Genomic DNA, 18,034 nt, shown 5'->3' with positions numbered 1-18,034 from the left:
CAAACTTTGATTTGACAATCACTGTTGGGAATTTAATATTCCCTCTACCCCAGTTTTCTCTTTAAAAAAAAATTATATTTTAAATGATTATTGTATCAAATTATTTATATTTCATTCATTCGAGCTCCTTCACTAATCTCTTTACCACTTTCCTTTGCAGTCTGATCTTTGGGTTAATTTCATGCATCTCTGGCATCTTGGGAGTTGTAACAGGTGCGAAGATAGCCAAGATATATAGGAAGAACCCTCGTGCCGACCCGATGGTTTGTGCTTCGGGCCTGCTCGGCTGCATCGTTTTCTTGGCCGTGGCTCTATTTATGGGAAACATCAGTATCGTGGCCACATATGTAAGTACCTGATGTGTAGATTGCTTTATAACCTTACTGGGTCTCGGAAATAGGACGGATGTAATGAGCGGTAGAAATCATAGACTATGGCGGGGGCTGTCTAGGAATGTATGGAAACTGGGGATGAATGGATTAAAGGGAACCGGTCACCTCGCTTTTCCGCTACAAGCTGCGGCCACTGCCTTTCGGGGCTTATCTACTACATTCTATAATGTGTATATGTATTGTTCCTTATCTCTGCAGGTGTTTATGTCCATCGGAATCATGTGTCTGAATCTGAACTGCTCCGTTTCGGCTGATATTCGCCAGGTGAGTGGAGAAAAGCGCTAAACTTAGCAAAGCTAAAATTCTATTTATGTAGTCAGCCTGTATGTTCTGTTTCACCCATCAAGGCCCCTTAATCCTGGCTGTATCCAAGCATTTGTTGGATAATTCCCAACTAAACTCCAAAATAGACTTGGCCCAAGAAGATTAAAAACTTCTTTAATAAAATCTCAGTACATAACGGGCTTCTGGGCTTTTTTTTCAATCCTGGCTGACTGTGCTCTTTACTTCTGTTTCACATATGTTCACTTTGCCAATGTCCTCTTGTCTTGCTGCGTCCCGTGACTTACTTCTGCTCACTCAGAATATTCTCTTGTTTCAGTATGTAGTATCTCCTGCAAGACGATCAACAGCACAAGCCATATTTATGATAGTGTCCGAGCTGGGGACTGTCGGAAGCTCCTATGTCATCAGGCTGGTAAATAACTTTTACATATTTTCACATCACTTTAAAGCTACATTCATACATCTTTTTCCATTTGAACATCCTAGAAACATAGAATGTTAAAGTTGGCAGGGACCTCCAGGGTCATCGTGTCCAACCTCCTGCTCAATGCAGGATTCACTAAACCATCTCAGATGTCTGGCAAGCCTCTGTTTGAAGACTTCCATTGAAGGAGAACTCCCACCTCTCGTGGTAGCCTGTTTCACTCATTGGTTACCCTCATTTTCAAAAACATTTTGCTATTATCTAATCTGTATCTTCTCCCTTTCAGTTTCATTCCATTGTTTCTCATGTTTCCATGTGCAAATGAGAATAAGGGTGATCCCTCTACACTGTGACAGCCCTTCAGATATTTGTAGACAGCTATTAAGTCTTCTCTTAGCTTTTTTTGCAAGCTAAACATTCCCAGATCCTTTAACCGTTCCTCGTAGAACATACTTTGCAGTCCGCTCACCATCCTGGTACCTCTTCTCTGAACTTTCTCCAGTTTTTCGATGTCTTTTGTAAAATGTGGTGCCCAGAACTAGACACAGTATTCCATATGAGGTATGACCAAAGAGGAGTAGAGGGGGATAATTACTTCACGTGATCTAGACTCTTTTCTGCTTTTCTTAATACATCCTAGAACTGCATTTGCCTTTTTTTGCTGCTGCTGTATCACACTGTTATCTCATGTGCAGTCTGTGATCTACTAGTATACCGTCTTTTTCAAACAAACTGTTGCTTAGTTCTATTCCTCCCATTCCGTAATTGGAATTTTAGTTTTTCTTGCCCACATGTAGATTCTTGCATTTCTCCATGTTAAATATAATTCTATTAGTCACTGCCCATTATTCAAGTTTATCTAGATCCTTCTGAGTCCTTTCTCTATCTTCTCTATCGTTAGCTCTTCATTCCTAGCTTTTCATTGTCTGCAAATTTGATCAGTTTACCTTCAGTTCCCTTATCTAGATCATTTATAAAAATGTTGCACAACACTGTGGCCAGGAAAGAGCCTTGTAGTACCCCACTTGAAGCACTCTTCCAATTGGATGTGCTACTAATCGTACTCAAAGAGTGGTAATAAATAGTTATTTATTACCACTCTTTGAGAACGATCATTGAGCCATTTATGAATCCACCTAACCGTAGCCTTGTCAATCCCATACCTGGTCATTTTTTCAATAAGGATTGTATGAGATACTTTATCAAACGCTTTGTTGAAGTCAAAATATACAATATCTACCGCATTTCCCTGATCCACCCAGTTAGAGATTCCATCATAGAAGGAAATTAGATTAGTCTGGCATGACTTGTTTGCTACAAATCCATGCTGGCTCTTGTTAGTTACTTGTAATCTTATCCAAGTACTTACATACATGCTGTTTAATAATTTGTTCAAAGATCTTTCCTGGTATAGAAGTAAGGCTCACTGGCCTGTAATTTCCTGGTTCTAACGTCTTTCCTTGTTTGCACATAGGGACATTTGCCCTTCTCTAATCTTACGGGACTTTTCCTGTTCTTCCAGGTTTTTTCCTAGTGGCTCTGCAATTTCTTTTGCTACATCTTTTAGAATCATAGGATGTAATTCATCTGGACCAGGAAATTAAAATTAATGTAAATTGTCTAAGTGTTCTCTCACGATATTTCTGTTTATGGATAGTGTGAATCAATTTATTCCTTCGATAGCACACCAATGATCATTTGATGTTACATTTGCTCTCTTAGAGAACACAGGGGCAAAATATGAATTTAAAAGTTTGGCCTTCTCAACATCAATTTTGACCACTTGACTCTTTTCATTTTGTAAAAATCCTGTCTTTTGACTTTTCTTTTGCTTTTCACATACCCCCAAAATCCTTTGTTACTGCTTTTGTCCTCACCTTGCAAGCTTAATTTCATTACTGGCTTTAGCTCTTCTAACGCTTGCCCTGCATTCCCTGCAAACAGCAATACATTATTCTTAAGATATGCCCCATCTTTCCATTTGATATATATTTATTTTTTTCCCTTTTAGCGAGTGTTTAAGTTCTGTGGTCATCCATCTTGGTCTCTTTAAATACTTCCAATTCTTCCTTCTTTTCGGAATTGTTACAGATTGTGCAGTGAGAATTTAATTTAGCAAAATCTCCCATCCTTCTTGGACATTTGTCCTCTAGAACATCCAACCATTGGACCTCTCCTACCCTATTTCTGTGTCTATTAATATCCGCCTTTCTGAAGTCCAAGATAAGATCTGTTGCAAAGTTGCTTATTTTCATGTGTATTATTGATCTTTTCTTTACATAACCACTTTAAGTAATTAGATAATTTATTAGGTGGTCACATTTAGCAAAATGAACAATCGCTTTTAGGAACGTTGTGTCCTGCAAATGAATGTTCATGGCCTAATGATCATTTATTCTGCGAATTCTACCTCTGCAGACAGCAGACATTCAGAACATACAAGTAGTATCCATACACATACATTAACCAGCAGGACAATATATGGAAGCTATGCACCAGCAAACTATTCTTACCTTGTGTGCACGGCAGGAGAACTCCAAAGACAAGATGTCCTGGAGTTGTCATAGATCATCTGCTGAAGGAGGAAGTCACATCAGTCCTGTCTCTAGACAATACAATGTTATATTCTTTAATAGCATAATAAATAAAAAAGACAATCAATGAATTAATAGTGTATATAAACAGAGGTCTCTGAATATGGCCACAGATGCCAAGATGTAAAACATGATGCTACAAACGAGACAAAATCTTGGGAAAAGGTAACACATAATTATCAACAGTATCCCTAATCAGAATATCAGTTCAAAATAAAGTGCCAGTGCATATTCTCCAAAGAAATAGGGATCCTCGGGGGGCCTTCCCAGCCCGCCGAGGAAGCCATTGCGAAATGCACGTCGGGGCCTGTGGCTACAGATGGACATCAATATGGGTAAGAACTATTTATAGTATTTATGGCCCCTTAGCTTACTAGGTGGTGAGTTCTATGTGATAGGTCACTGACCAGAGAACTAGGAGAAATCTCCATGCTATTGTAGTATTACCTATATGCATTTAGGATTTGGTCATCCCTATATCTTTGGAGAATATGCTCTGGCACTTTATTTTGAACTAATATTCTGATTGGGGATACTGTCAATAATAATGTATTACCTTTTCCCTTGATTTGGCTGATTTCACACTTTTTTTGCGCTGCGTTTTTGCGCATATATGCGCATGTGTTTTTCCTATATTTAACATGGATGCGCATTGCCATGCGTTTGTATGCATTTGTATGCTCATGCATTTTTTCGTAGTGTGCACCCAGGCGCACAAAATGCAACCTGTTGCATTTTTGGTGCGTCCGACCTGTCTCAAAAAAACGCATGCGCACGGAATTCACCCAAAAACACATCAAAGTCTATGGGAGCGCTGACGTGCGCATGATTATGCGCACATCTGCTTTTATAAACGCATGCGTTTTTTGTAAAAACCTTGCACAAAAAACAAGAAAACGCATTAAAAACGCATGACGCATTTTTTATGCGCATTTGCACTGCGCACGCAGCGAAGCACAAAAAAACGCAAGTGTGAAAGTAGCCTTTTGTCTTGTTTGTAGCATCATGTTTTACATTTTGGCATCTGTGGCCATATTCGGATAGCTCTGTTTAGGTACACTATTAATTCATTGTCTTTTTTATTTATTATGCTATTAAAGAATATAACATTTTATTCTATTTAAAAAATTCCTTTGTCCTTTGGTGGTGTATTTGCACCATGTTTTGGTGTTTGAATGTTGTTTGGGAGCTCCACAGGGTTGATACCCATATTTATTCGGGTTGTTTAAATCCCGAATTCTGATTATGATATCTGTGTTTGAGATTGTGCTATTCTGTCTCTAGACAATGTGTAGTGATGGGGCTGTGGAAACTGGTACCGGTGCTGTTCATGGTTTGGAGGATGGAAGCTCCTCCACTATCTGCAGTGAGGCACCTTTTAGTTCTATGATCACCAGATTTCATTGTTATCCATTGACTGCTGTCAGTGTAACTGTGTCCAGTCAATTATGTTTTTTTTTTACTTTCATTAACCATACATAACTATTTATTTTGTCATATTTTCAGATATCCAACACCTTCAAAAGTCTTAATCCAGACACGGCTATATGGAGGTTCCACCGTTTACAGTACGCCCTCATGTTTTGTCCCATTGCCGTGGCTATTGGAGGAGGATTCTTCTTGGCATGTGCCCACTTTATTGAAAAAGACCGCAAGACGGCAGAGACAGAGTCTGAAGGTACATACAGAAATATGTTCATTACCCACTCATATCTCTTGCAGAATTAATTTGGATTAGCATTAGCTCCATAATCAGTAACTGTAATCCCCAGCATCTGTATAATACCTCTATCTCCATAACAAAGCTCCATAACATGAGAGTAACAAAGCTCCATAACTAAATATGCAGATATTTTAGCCTGGTGTAAATTCCGCTCTTTTTCTGGCGTTGTTTGTGGCTCTCGTATCTCCCCATTCCTGATATATGTCTTCCTGTATATTTATCAAGCATTTTAGCCAACTAGGCATGATCATCAAGATATTTCTCAAAAAGAGAAACATTTTGAAAGTCATACCCACTTAAAAAAAAATAAAAACTAGATTTACATAAAGGGAGAATTGAGAACCCCAGGAATAAAATGACGAGCAATGATAGTTTCAGGAGAATGACGGCACAGGTGAAAAAAAGTTAAATGTCCGGTCATCTTGTTCAATTGTTTATTTAACATTTTCAAATTTTACAATAATGTTTACAAGGACTATAAACTGGGGAGCGATAAAAAGGGAAGAATGGGGTAACAACGCGAAGTTACAGGATAGAAAGTAAAGTCAAGGCTGCTCATTATTATTAGGAATAAACCGACTATTATAATGTTGCATTTTGCACATAATATTTACAAACATTTAATTTGGTACATATCTGGTATATTTTGGTAATACACCTCCTTTAGTTTTTAAGTTGTGGATTTAGCATGTGTTAAAAAAAAAACACATTTACATCATGACATTCATCCAACTCAATATAGGTAAAAAAAAGTTTTTTTAAAACCCAAGTACAAAGTTGAACTTCTAATATTGTGTGTTGATGCGCCTTCCATTACGTCTGATATTGATGAATTATTTGCTTTAATTTTGTTGTAATTAAATGTTTAATCACCAAAAAGATGTAACAAGAGATATGTTGAAATTCGGGTGGAATGTCTTCTACAACTTGCTGTAATACTACTAACTATGGAGTAATATTGGATTTAGAAATTCATGGGAATAAGTTCGAAGTTTCTTTCCACAATTCCTTTAAAAATGGACAAATCCAAAATATGGGTAAAGTTTACCCCATTTTCCCACAGTCTCTCGAGCATAGAGGAAATTGGGAAGGAAATACTCTGTGGAGTTGCACTGGAGTAAAGTACCACCGTAACACAATGTCATAGTGTGTCTCATGGAGAGAAGCGCATGTACTGGTAGAATACGTCAGGTTTAATGCTCTACTGTATATATAGATAAGCCTTCTGTATTATTTTATAAAATCATTTTATAATCCTGATTCTATTTTTTCTTTATAGATTGTCTCCTGAAGGCGGTAATAGTTGCATCTCCTTAAATTGGAATTTTTTATGGCTGGACCTGAGGAAAACTTAAAGGTACGATAAGATGGGAATGGTCAGATTGTGTCTTTTGACCAGTAGCCATTTTTTACATTTTTGATAAAGAGAATATAATTGTGAGAACCAAATTTCATTCTAGTAATGATTCGGAGTAGTGTGTGATCTGCCTTGAAGAGATGTTTAGACACCGACATACATCTTGTAGTTCTTCTTTATTTAGCCATTAGTCTAATATTTGGGATAGTTACCCTGTCTGAGCAGTCGAGTCTAAGTAACCATTTGAATCAATGTTAAAATCACCAAAAAGTAATTAATCTCCATTCTGAAGTTTGTTGACAGCCATCTCTATATGAATAGAGGGTATAGTCCTAACCCAAGAATGAGCAACTATCAATTATCTTAAATCTTTTCTTGCAAGGCAATAATTCAGTAACCAGGAGTACATTGCATGCCACTTATATATGATATCCAGTTGTTTCATCTTCAGTCATATTTGTTATTTCTGCAGATCACTATTCCAGAGAGAGGCCTGAGTGTGATCCGTCAATGAATAAAGAATCCAGCCAGATGTGACGACTCTTCTACAAGACGAAAACATGTCAGAAAAAAAGAGACAGATTCCGGGCTCGGGCTCTGTACTCACTTATGGACATGTCACTTATAGGACTTTCCGCAGTCAGACGTACTCACGGAATAATGCTAGTTTCCTGCTGCATAAAGAGGCAGATTCCGGGCTCGGTCTCTGTACTCTTATGGACATATCACTTATAGGACTTTTCGCAGTCAGACATACTCACGGAATAATGTGAGTTTCCTGCTGCATAAAGAGGCAGATTCCGGGCTCGGGCTCTGTACTCACTTATGAACATATCACTTATAGGACTTTTCGCAGTCAGACATACTCACGGAATAATGTGAGTTTCCTGCTGCATAAAGAAGCAGATTCTGGGCTCGGTCTCTGTACTCACTTATGGACATAATCACTTATAGGACTTTCCGCAGTCAGACATACTCACGGAATAATGTGAGTTTCCTGCTGCATAAAGAAGCAGATTCCGGGCTTGGAATCTGTTCTCGACATTTACCAGACTTTTTGTGCTGAGAAGAGTTCACAGATGAAGTGACTTCTATATTAATTTATGTCTTCGTCATGAGGCCTATCATAATTAGAGCCACATTGAAGACTATTGGGCAACACGGTGGCTCAGTGGTTAGCACTGTTGCTTTGCAGCGCTAGGGTTCAAACCCAACCAAAGAAAACTGCAAGGAGTTTGTGTGTTCTCCCCGTGTTCGCGTGGGTTTCCTCCGGGTTCTCCGGTTTCCTCCCACACTCCAAATACATACTGATAGGAAATTGAAAAATAAATAATTGAATATTATTCCAACTATTAATGAGTATTCTTATCTTTGACACCTTGAATGAAGTTAATAGTCAGTATGATGACACAGCTGAACTCATAGGCTGGAAGCTTGTGTGATGGCCGAACTGCTACATTACGGAGTAGCTACTACAAGGACTTGTGAATCCACTGTTGGGAAGTGTATTAAAGCTAGCTATAATGGAGCATTGCTGGGATTTGTGGTTCAATGCATGAGGAATTATAATAGGGCAAGCCATGTAGGGAATTTTGTTTATTGTATTGAGTGCACCAACTGTTTCTGCAAGCGTGCCAACATCTGTGGCAACTGGGCACCAACATTAGAATGTGGTGTTTCCATTGGTGCAGTCATTTGTAGTTTAAGTGATGCTATTGTGCATGTGATTTAAAGGGGAAGCGCCATCCCTAACATTCAAGTTTACTGCCAACCCCATCTTGTGTCTGTATTTGTATATTGTGTAATACTATTTATTTTGCTGTTACTTGACAACATTAACAGATTTATTTATAGAGGGGAATAAATGGCTAAGTGTTCCAACCTCATCTCCTATGAGTGTGTATGGAGTGTGGACAAGGGTTTCCCAAGTCAACCATTAACAGAAGACGACTCTCCTGCATCCCACTACAGCTCCCAGCCAGATTCGGTTGGAGGCTGTTTTCCTTATTGAGGTGAGAACTACGGGACACCCTTTCCATGGAGGCGGCTTAAAGGGGTGTTTCATAAACCAGGATGCAGCCACAATGGGGGACATTGCTACATAATGGGGGAGGGATTGTAGCGCATCTATCCTTACAGGATTTAGTGACCACAATTAGTGTAAAGTTAAGAAAGTGTTGGAGAGTGGTTCAGGAGAAGGCAGAATAGGCCAGAGGGCCACACAGTACAGAAAGGCACAGAACGCTTAGGAAAGAAGAATGCTGTCAGCCGCCACTTGGTACAATGATGTCCCATAAAGAATACGGGCCTATGGCTCGAATCAGGAAAGAGGAACCGTTTTCATCTCCCAGTGAAGGGGAGCCATAGTGGGAACCAGTACGGGAAAGTGGGTGCAGGAATATGGGGATTGCAGAGCCAGAAAGAGCATCTCACAGGCTAGAGGAGCCAGCATTGAGAGGGAAAGCTCAGGCTGAAAACATGAACTTGTGCTGTACTGAAATTGCCATGGATTGTTTGTTATCACGTAAAGTTACACTGTTAAAGCAGAATACGGTGCCTGTTCCTGAGTGTGTGATATATTAGATAGAATAAAAGCCGGCAATTCAGCAGCCATGAAGTGTAAAATCACAGCAGGAGCCGACATCGTAGAATAGATGGATTACATACAGTAAATACACATAGAATAGATAGATACACAGATGTATTAAAGGAATCGGTGTCTTTCTTTCAATTAAAGGACTTTATTCTGGGTGTGTGTGTTTTCATACAATGGGCTTAGTAATAGGGGAGTCTTATTGACGCCTCTCCATTACTAACCTCCGGGTTTGGTGTCACCTGACAATACAAAGGTGACATCAACCCCCCCAACTACCACCACACTTGCCACCGCTGCAGGGCATGTGAGAAGTGCGAGGCTAAGTGCCAGAATTGACGCATCTTATTTTTAATCAGATTTGCATTTGTCCGATTTCATTGCAAGTGGGAATGAGCCCTAATTCTGAGCTACTCCTACCCTTTCCACATGACACTGATTCACTTTCCTATTTGTGATGCTCTGTTCGTACATCTATCCAGTATTAGGCAGTTCGTTTTGTTCATTTTGCAATGCCACCAGTTTTCACCAGATAAATCAAAACTCTAATAAAAGAAAGTTTCTCTTGTTTTGTTTCAATTATTATCCAAGCACTTAATAAATAAATGCTGAGCTTATAGAGATGACTCATAGCCAACAATTGTCCCGGGGATGATCAATGCTTTCATTGGTTGCCAAAATGTGGTGGGAAGAGACGTGAATGGACGGGCCCATCTGTTATCTCAGCAATGAGCAAGAAGAGCACAACCTGCGCCCAGTATTATTAACGATAGAAATAGTCAGTGTCTGCATTCATTATCAAGTCTTGTAAAGCGGCTTTGTCTAGTCAGGCACTATATCATGAACCCATCATCACCGCTTTCTTCATCAACTTAAGCAGCACAAGGTTCTGTGTGTCCGAACAAAAGGGTGTTCTCTTTTCTAGTACATAAGCTACAGTTATAGCAGAGGTGAATTCATTCATTTAAAGGGGTTGTCTGGGACTTTAACATTGACTTATCCTTAGAATAGGTCATCAATGTCTGATCGATGGGGGTGCGACACTCTGCACCCCCGTGGATCAGTTGTTCCCGCTGTCAGCCCAGTTGCGCAGCTGCACAGCACAGCGCAGTCGATTGCAGAGTGGCCAAGTCCGGGTACTGCACATCAGTGCCCTATTCAAATCAACAGAGGGTGGATGTGCAGTTTCCATCCACGGCCACTATTCTGTAGACGTTGCTGTGCTGCTCAGCATATGAGCAGTTGCAGGCAAAATACCTGGAAAAGCTGATCAATGGGGTGCCAGGTGTCACACCCAAATGGGTCATACATTTATGTCCTATCCTAGAAATGGGCCAACAATGTTAAAATCCCAAACAACCACTTTAATAGGAAACGCTTTCTTTAGAGAAGTTTTTCTTTTCCTTAGGGTTCATTCATATGTCCATTTTATTTTCACGTGCAAGAAAAATGAACTGAGTTTCATCAGTCTTTATAACAGCTTCTCAGATCAGTCCATGTAAATGGATGGCATCGGGATGCTAAAAAAAAAAACTCTAAAAAAAGATGCTTCAGGAAAAAAACAGCATTTTTGGAATCACCTTCCTCTTCAAAAAATTCAATGGGTTAGCCTCCTGGAAAAGATGTATGCACATAACCTAACTCGACACTGACCTTGAACTCCGTACATTTTATTAATGTTACTGCATTTATGGGTTCAATTAACTTAGTCTACAGTTGGTACGGAAAGTATTTAGACCCCTTTAAATTTGTCTCTCTTTGGTTCATTGCGAACATTTGGTAAATTAAAAAGGTCATTTTTTTTCTCATTAATGCACAATCTGTACCCATCTTCACTGAACAAAACAAATGTAGGAATTTTTGCAAATTTATGAAGAAAGAAAAACTGAAATCACATGGTCATAAGTATTCAGACCCTTTGCTCAGACACTCATATTTAAGTCACATGCTGTCCATCTCTTTGTGATCCTCCTTGAGATGGTTCTACTCCTTCATTGGAGTCCAGCTGTGTTTAATTAAACTGAGAGGACTTGATTTGTAAAGATGCACACCTGTCTATATAAGACCTCACAGTGCATGTCTGACCAAATGAAAATCATGAGGTCAAAGGAACTGGCCAAGGAGCTCAAAGACAGAATTGTGGCAAGGCACAGATCTGGCCAAGGTTACAAAAGAATTTCTGCAGTACTCAAGGCTCCTAAGAGCACAGTGGCCTCCATAATCCTTAAATGGAAGAAGTTTGTGACCACCAGAAGTCTTCCTAGACCTGGCCGTCCAGCCAATCTGAGCAATTGTGGGAGAAGAGCCTTGGTGAGAGAGGTAAAGAGAACCCCAAGATCACTATGGCTGAGCTTCACAGATGCAGTAGGGAGATGGGAAAAAGTTCCACAGTCAACTATCACTGCAGCCCTTCACCAGTCGGGCAGGGGTGGACACAGACTGTAGTGGGCCTCTGTGCAAGAAATTTTTCTGGCCCCCCCCGTGCCCTTCATAGGGCAACAAAGTTATGTAAACATATACATTGTAATATTTATTTAGAACGCAACTATCAAATCTAAATAGTAAAGTTGTTTAATTTTTCATTAAATATGCAACAAGTAAGTTAGGGTGACAAAAATTCTTAATAAATATAATTCTGGATTAATTATTCAACGGCTCATATACAAAAAAAATCAATCCTTAAAAGATACTTTATTAACCAATCATTAAAAAGTTTTCAAAACTTTAAAAAACAGGCAAAAAAAAATAGGCTTATTGCTGATTTTCAAAATCCAGCCACAAACACTAGAGAGTCGTTCCAATGTCAGGTAGAGGGTCACAAACCTATTTGTCCCTATAGGGCCCTATATCTCTCTCCTACCTGACAGCGGAGGTTGGCACCCTCTTGATATGCAAATGGCGCCCCCGCTCCTCGGCGGCTCTCCCTAATCACCCTGTTGACTCCTATCTAAATGACATCAGCTTGGAGTACAACAGATGGCCGGGGACAAAAATATAATAGATAATAACCCCATGCTACAAACCACCAAGACAAAAATATAAGGAATAGTAACTGGAAAAAACTCTAATTTTTGGCAGATTTGTAAACATTTGCTTTGGGAGGAAAAGGGGTCTAAGTAACCCTATTTAGGTGTCTCCCTGCCTGACAGCGGAGCTTTTACACCCTACGTTACTCTGGTGCCCCCGCTCCATGTGGGCTGACCCTTACTGACCCCTACACTTCTCACCCAGAAAGAGGAAAGAGGGTGTCAGAACATATGGCCAAGGGAGACAGGGGTAATAACTTAGAATTATCCCTGAAAAAATCCCCCCCAAAGACAAAAAATGTTTTAATAATAATAATAAAAAAAAAATGTATCTGCAAACTGATGTATACAGTGTACGGGATAATAGTGCATTAGCAAAGGCAGTTGCAAGTAAAGGGGGTAAGATATCAATCAGAACAGATACACAATCATTTAAATGTTCTTAAGCAGCATTAATGTACATTTCTCACATCACAAAACGCTGCTATTGCCTCTAATCCCCAACAACACATTTTTCATATTGCATCATGCCCAAAACAATGAGCCATTGATCGCTCAGGCTCAAAATTGCACTGTCCCAAAAAAAAAAAAAAAAATCAGCAAATTAACAAATATGTAAGAACTTAGCTCATGGCCACTGAAAAATCACCTCAATATATATAGTAGGCGGGGTGATAGTACTTTGACAAAGGCAGTTTCAAATAACGGGGGTAAGGTATCAATCAAAACAGATATACAACCATCTGAGTATTCTTAAACAGCATTAATAAACATTTCTCAAATCACCAACCGCTGCTATTACCTCTAATCCCCCATAACAGCATATTTTCATATTGCTTCATGCCCAAAAACAATAAGCCATTGATCACCCGGCTCAAATTGCACTATCCCCAAGTATTAAATCAACAAAATTGACAAATATGTAAGAACTTAGCTCATGGCCAATGAAAAATCGCCTCGACGCGTTTCCCTCCCGTAAAAGGAGTTCATCAGGAGGCCCATGATGTATTATGAATGCTCCCTCCGAGCATCAGATGTCATGCCTGGTTGCAGGTATCAATGGGTATGTGGTGACCACTGGTCATTTATAGTGACCTTACAACCTAGTCAAAGTGATAGAGGAAAATGGGGTCATAGTACTTATGATCCTTATATGTCTCCACTTCATATAGTTCATCTGCGCCATGATTTTAGGTCCCAAAAATACCTCCTTTCATTTACTTCCTATCTGACGCCGCCATTATGTAGTGGTAAATAATTCATAATACATCATGGGCCTCCTGATGAACTCCTTTTACGGGAGGGAAACGCGTCGAGGCGATTTATCATTGGCCATGAGCTAAGTTCTTACATATTTGTCAATTTTGTTGATTTAATACTTGGGGATAGTGCAATTTGAGCCGGGTGATCAATGGCTTATTGTTTTTGGGCATGAAGCAATATGAAAAAATGCTGTTATGGGGGATTAGAGGTAATAGCAGCGGTTGGTGATTTGAGAAATGTTTATTAATGCTGTTTAAGAATACTCAGATGGTTGTATATCTGTTTTGATTGATACCTTACCCCCGTTATTTGAAACTGCCTTTGTCAAAGTACTATCACCCCGCCTACTATATATATTGAGGTGATTTTTCAGTGGCCATGAGCTAAGTTCTTACATATTTGTTAATTTGCTGATTTTTTTTTTTTTGGGGACAGTGCAATTTTGAGCCTGAGCGATCAATGGCTCATTGTTTTGGGCATGATGCAATATGAAAAATGTGTTGTTGGGGATTAGAGGCAATAGCAGCGTTTTGTGATGTGAGAAATGTACATTAATGCTGCTTAAGAACATTTAAATGATTGTGTATCTGTTCTGATTGATATCTTACCCCCTTTACTTGCAACTGCCTTTGCTAATGCACTATTATCCCGTACACTGTATACATCAGTTTGCAGATACATTTTTTTTTTATTATTATTATTAAAACATTTTTTGTCTTTGGGGGGGATTTTTTCAGGGATAATTCTAAGTTATTACCCCTGTCTCCCTTGGCCATATGTTCTGACACCCTCTTTCCTCTTTCTGGGTGAGAAGTGTAGGGGTCAGTAAGGGTCAGCCCACGTGGAGCGGGGGCACCAGAGTAACGTAGGGTGTAAAAGCTCCGCTGTCAGGCAGGGAGACACCTAAATAGGGTTACTTAGACCCCTTTTCCTCCCAAAGCAAATGTTTACAAATCTGCCAAAAATTAGAGTTTTTTCCAGTTACTATTCCTTATATTTTTGTCTTGGTGGTTTGTAGCATGGGGTTATTATCTATTATATTTTTGTCCCCGGCCATCTGTTGTACTCCAAGCTGATGTCATTTAGATAGGAGTCAACAGGGTGATTAGGGAGAGCCGCCGAGGAGCGGGGGCGCCATTTGCATATCAAGAGGGTGCCAACCTCCGCTGTCAGGTAGGAGAGAGATATAGGGCCCTATAGGGACAAATAGGTTTGTGACCCTCTACCTGACATTGGAACGACTCTCTAGTGTTTGTGGCTGGAAAGTAAGTTAGGGTGCCTTCACATAGGCGAGTTTTTTGTATCCAATGAGATCAGGCGAAAACTGCATCCGACTTGATATGGTTTTTCTTTTTGCCCTTAAGGATTCTTTCACACTGGCGTTTTTCGACACTAGCAGCAGATGCGGCAGACTTCTGCACCTCTGCCACCAATCCGGCAAGCCACATTCATTCTCTATCGGGCTTGCGGCCGGCCGCGGCAAGTGCAGTTGTGCTAGATCCGCGTTACATGGTGCCACTAAAATAAACAGCGGATATGCTGCGTTTTTTAGAGCGGGAAAATCTACACCATGTCAATTTTTGTTGCGGATTTTCCCACCGTAAATGTACTGTATATCTGATATTGATGCTATGCAGGGCTGGATATAATATCTGTAGGGTGCTGCTGGGCTGTATTTATTACTAGCTGAAGAGCCCGGCGCTGCCCGGGCATAGTAACTAACTGTGGTTAGTTACAACAAATTATAATTATCCTCCATCCCACAGTCCCGTGCCCATATACCCATCATACATATCCTCCATCCCATAGTCCCGTGCCCATATACCCATCATACATATCCTCCATCCCATAGTCCCGTGCCCATATACCCATCATACATATTCTCCATCCCATAGTAGAGTGCCCATACATCCATCATACACATCCTCCATCCCATAGTCCCGTGCCCATATATACCCATCATGCATATCCTCCATCCCATAGTCCCGTGCCCATATACCTGTCATACATCCTCCATCCCATAGTCCAGTGCCCATATACCCATCACACATCCTCCATCCCATAGTCCCATGCCCATATACCCATCACACATCCTCCATCCCATGGTCAACCATTATGACATCATAATGAGCGGCGGGGCTTGCAACCTATGATGACATCAGCGTCGCCATGGCAACCATTATGAGATAATGAGGGGCAGGGCTTGATACGCACACACTTTTTCCCCCAGTATGTAGATAGAGGCAAAATTGTTTGGTGAATTGGAACGCGCGGGGTTAAAATTTCGCCCCTCAGCATAGCTTAGGACGCTCTCGTGGTCCAGACGTGCGACTGTGCCAAATTTTGTGGCTGTAGCTGCGACGGTGCGGATGCTTATCCTGGACATACACACATACATACACACACATACATACATACATACATACATACATACACACTTTGAGCTTTATATATTAGATTTGCAAGTTGCAGCCTCAAAATTATATATACAGGCCAGCACAGCCTCCAAATAACATATATAGCCCACTAGCCAAGCATTGCCTCTAGTTGTTAATATATACAGCCCAGCACAGCCTTCAGGTAATATATACAGCCCAGCACAGCCTTCAGGTAATATGTACAGCCCAGCACAGCCTTCAGGTAATATGTACAGCCCAGCACAGCCTTCAGGTAATATATACAGCCCAGCACAGCATTCAGGTAATATATACAGCCCAGCACAGCCTCCAGTTAATATATACAGCCCACCACAGCCTTCAGGCAATATATACAGCCCAGCACAGCCTTCAGGTAATATATATAGCCCACCACAGCCTTCAGGTAATATATACAGCCCACCACAGCCTCCAGGTAATATATACAGCCCATCACAGCCTCCAGTTAATATATACAGCCCAGCACAGCCTCCAGTTAATATATACAGCCCAGCACTGACTCCAGTTAATATATACAGCCCAGCACAGACTCTAGTTAATATATACAGTACAGCAACAGCCTTCAGGTAATACAAACAAAAAGCACAGAATGACAAATGTGCAAAAATACCTTGCAATTAGACATATAACAGTAATCTGCAAGTGCTGATAAAAGGTAATAACAAACACAGGGTATTTAGTCGACACGTGTTTTTGCAAAAAAATGTATACCAAGCTGCTTCACCAACGTCAAGGTAACCCGAATTGAAGCAGTTCCTATCTAATGTATTTAAAACCTGAACATATGAACAGTGTCTAGATGAGCAGGATTAAGACAGGAGCTTTCTGGTATGGGCACTTGGTGCAAGACAACTCCTTATGTGCATGTCACACAAGAGAGGGGTGGGGAGTCTCAAATCATGCATAAGCACGAAAAAAAACTGGATTAAAAACACACATGTGACATGCACAATGTCCAGGCCAGCACAGCCTCCAAATAACATATATAGCCCACTAGCCAAGCATTGCCTCTAGTTGTTAATATATACAGCCCAGCACAGCCTTCAGGTAATATATACAGCCCACCACAGCCTCCAGGTAATATATACAGTCCAGCACAGCCTCCAGGTAATATATACGGCCCAGGACAGCCTCCAGGTAATATATACAGCCCAGCACAGCCTCCAGTTAATATATACAGCCCAGCACAGACTCCAGTTAATATATACAGTACAGCAACAGCCTTCAGGTAATATATACAGCGCCCAGCACAGACTCCAGGTAATATATAATACAGCCTAGCACAGCCTCCAGTTAATATATAAAGTTCAGCATAGCTTTAAAGGGAACCTGTGACCCCCACGCAGGCGTTTTTAAGTAAAAGAGCCACCTTGTGCAGCACTAATGCTGCATTCTGTCAAGGTGTCTCTGTTACTTAGCTTCCATTACACCGCTGAAATAATCGTTTATATAATTGTTCAAAAATACCTGAATTTTGACAGGGGGGCAGGTCTTTCCCCTCTGACAGACACCTCGCATTCATCACTGATTTCGTATTTGGCGCCTCCTCCTCCGTTTTCTTTTGAAATGCTAGTGCTTGCGCTGTACTGTAGTTTAGTGGGCATGCACAGTCAGCGCTTCCTGACGTGCCCGTGCTGTCAGATAACATCCCGGCCTTCATATCGCGTGGGCCTGAGATCCCGCCCCGCAGTCGTTTATGATTTATTCACACTGCGGGTCTGGGATTCTCGGGCATGCGCAGTGGTTATCTGCGGCTCTCCGCCTCCCGGAAATCCCTCCGCCTCATTCCTACATTGCATTGTCAGCGTTGGAATCGTCAGTTCCTCTATTATTGACGTGGCATCGCATCCTCCCCTCTGAAAGCTCCTAAAGCTGAATGCTGGTGTGTGGGTCTGCCTATGTTGGTTCTTTGCGGCTATGGCAATGCTGGGGTGATGATTGC

The sequence above is a fragment of the Dendrobates tinctorius genome, unplaced genomic scaffold (assembly GCF_039654945.1).
Source record: "Dendrobates tinctorius isolate UK_male_01 unplaced genomic scaffold, ASM3965494v1 ptg000503c, whole genome shotgun sequence".
Lineage (NCBI taxonomy): Eukaryota > Metazoa > Chordata > Amphibia > Anura > Dendrobatidae > Dendrobates > Dendrobates tinctorius.
Note: the sequence above shows the minus strand (reverse complement) of the source record.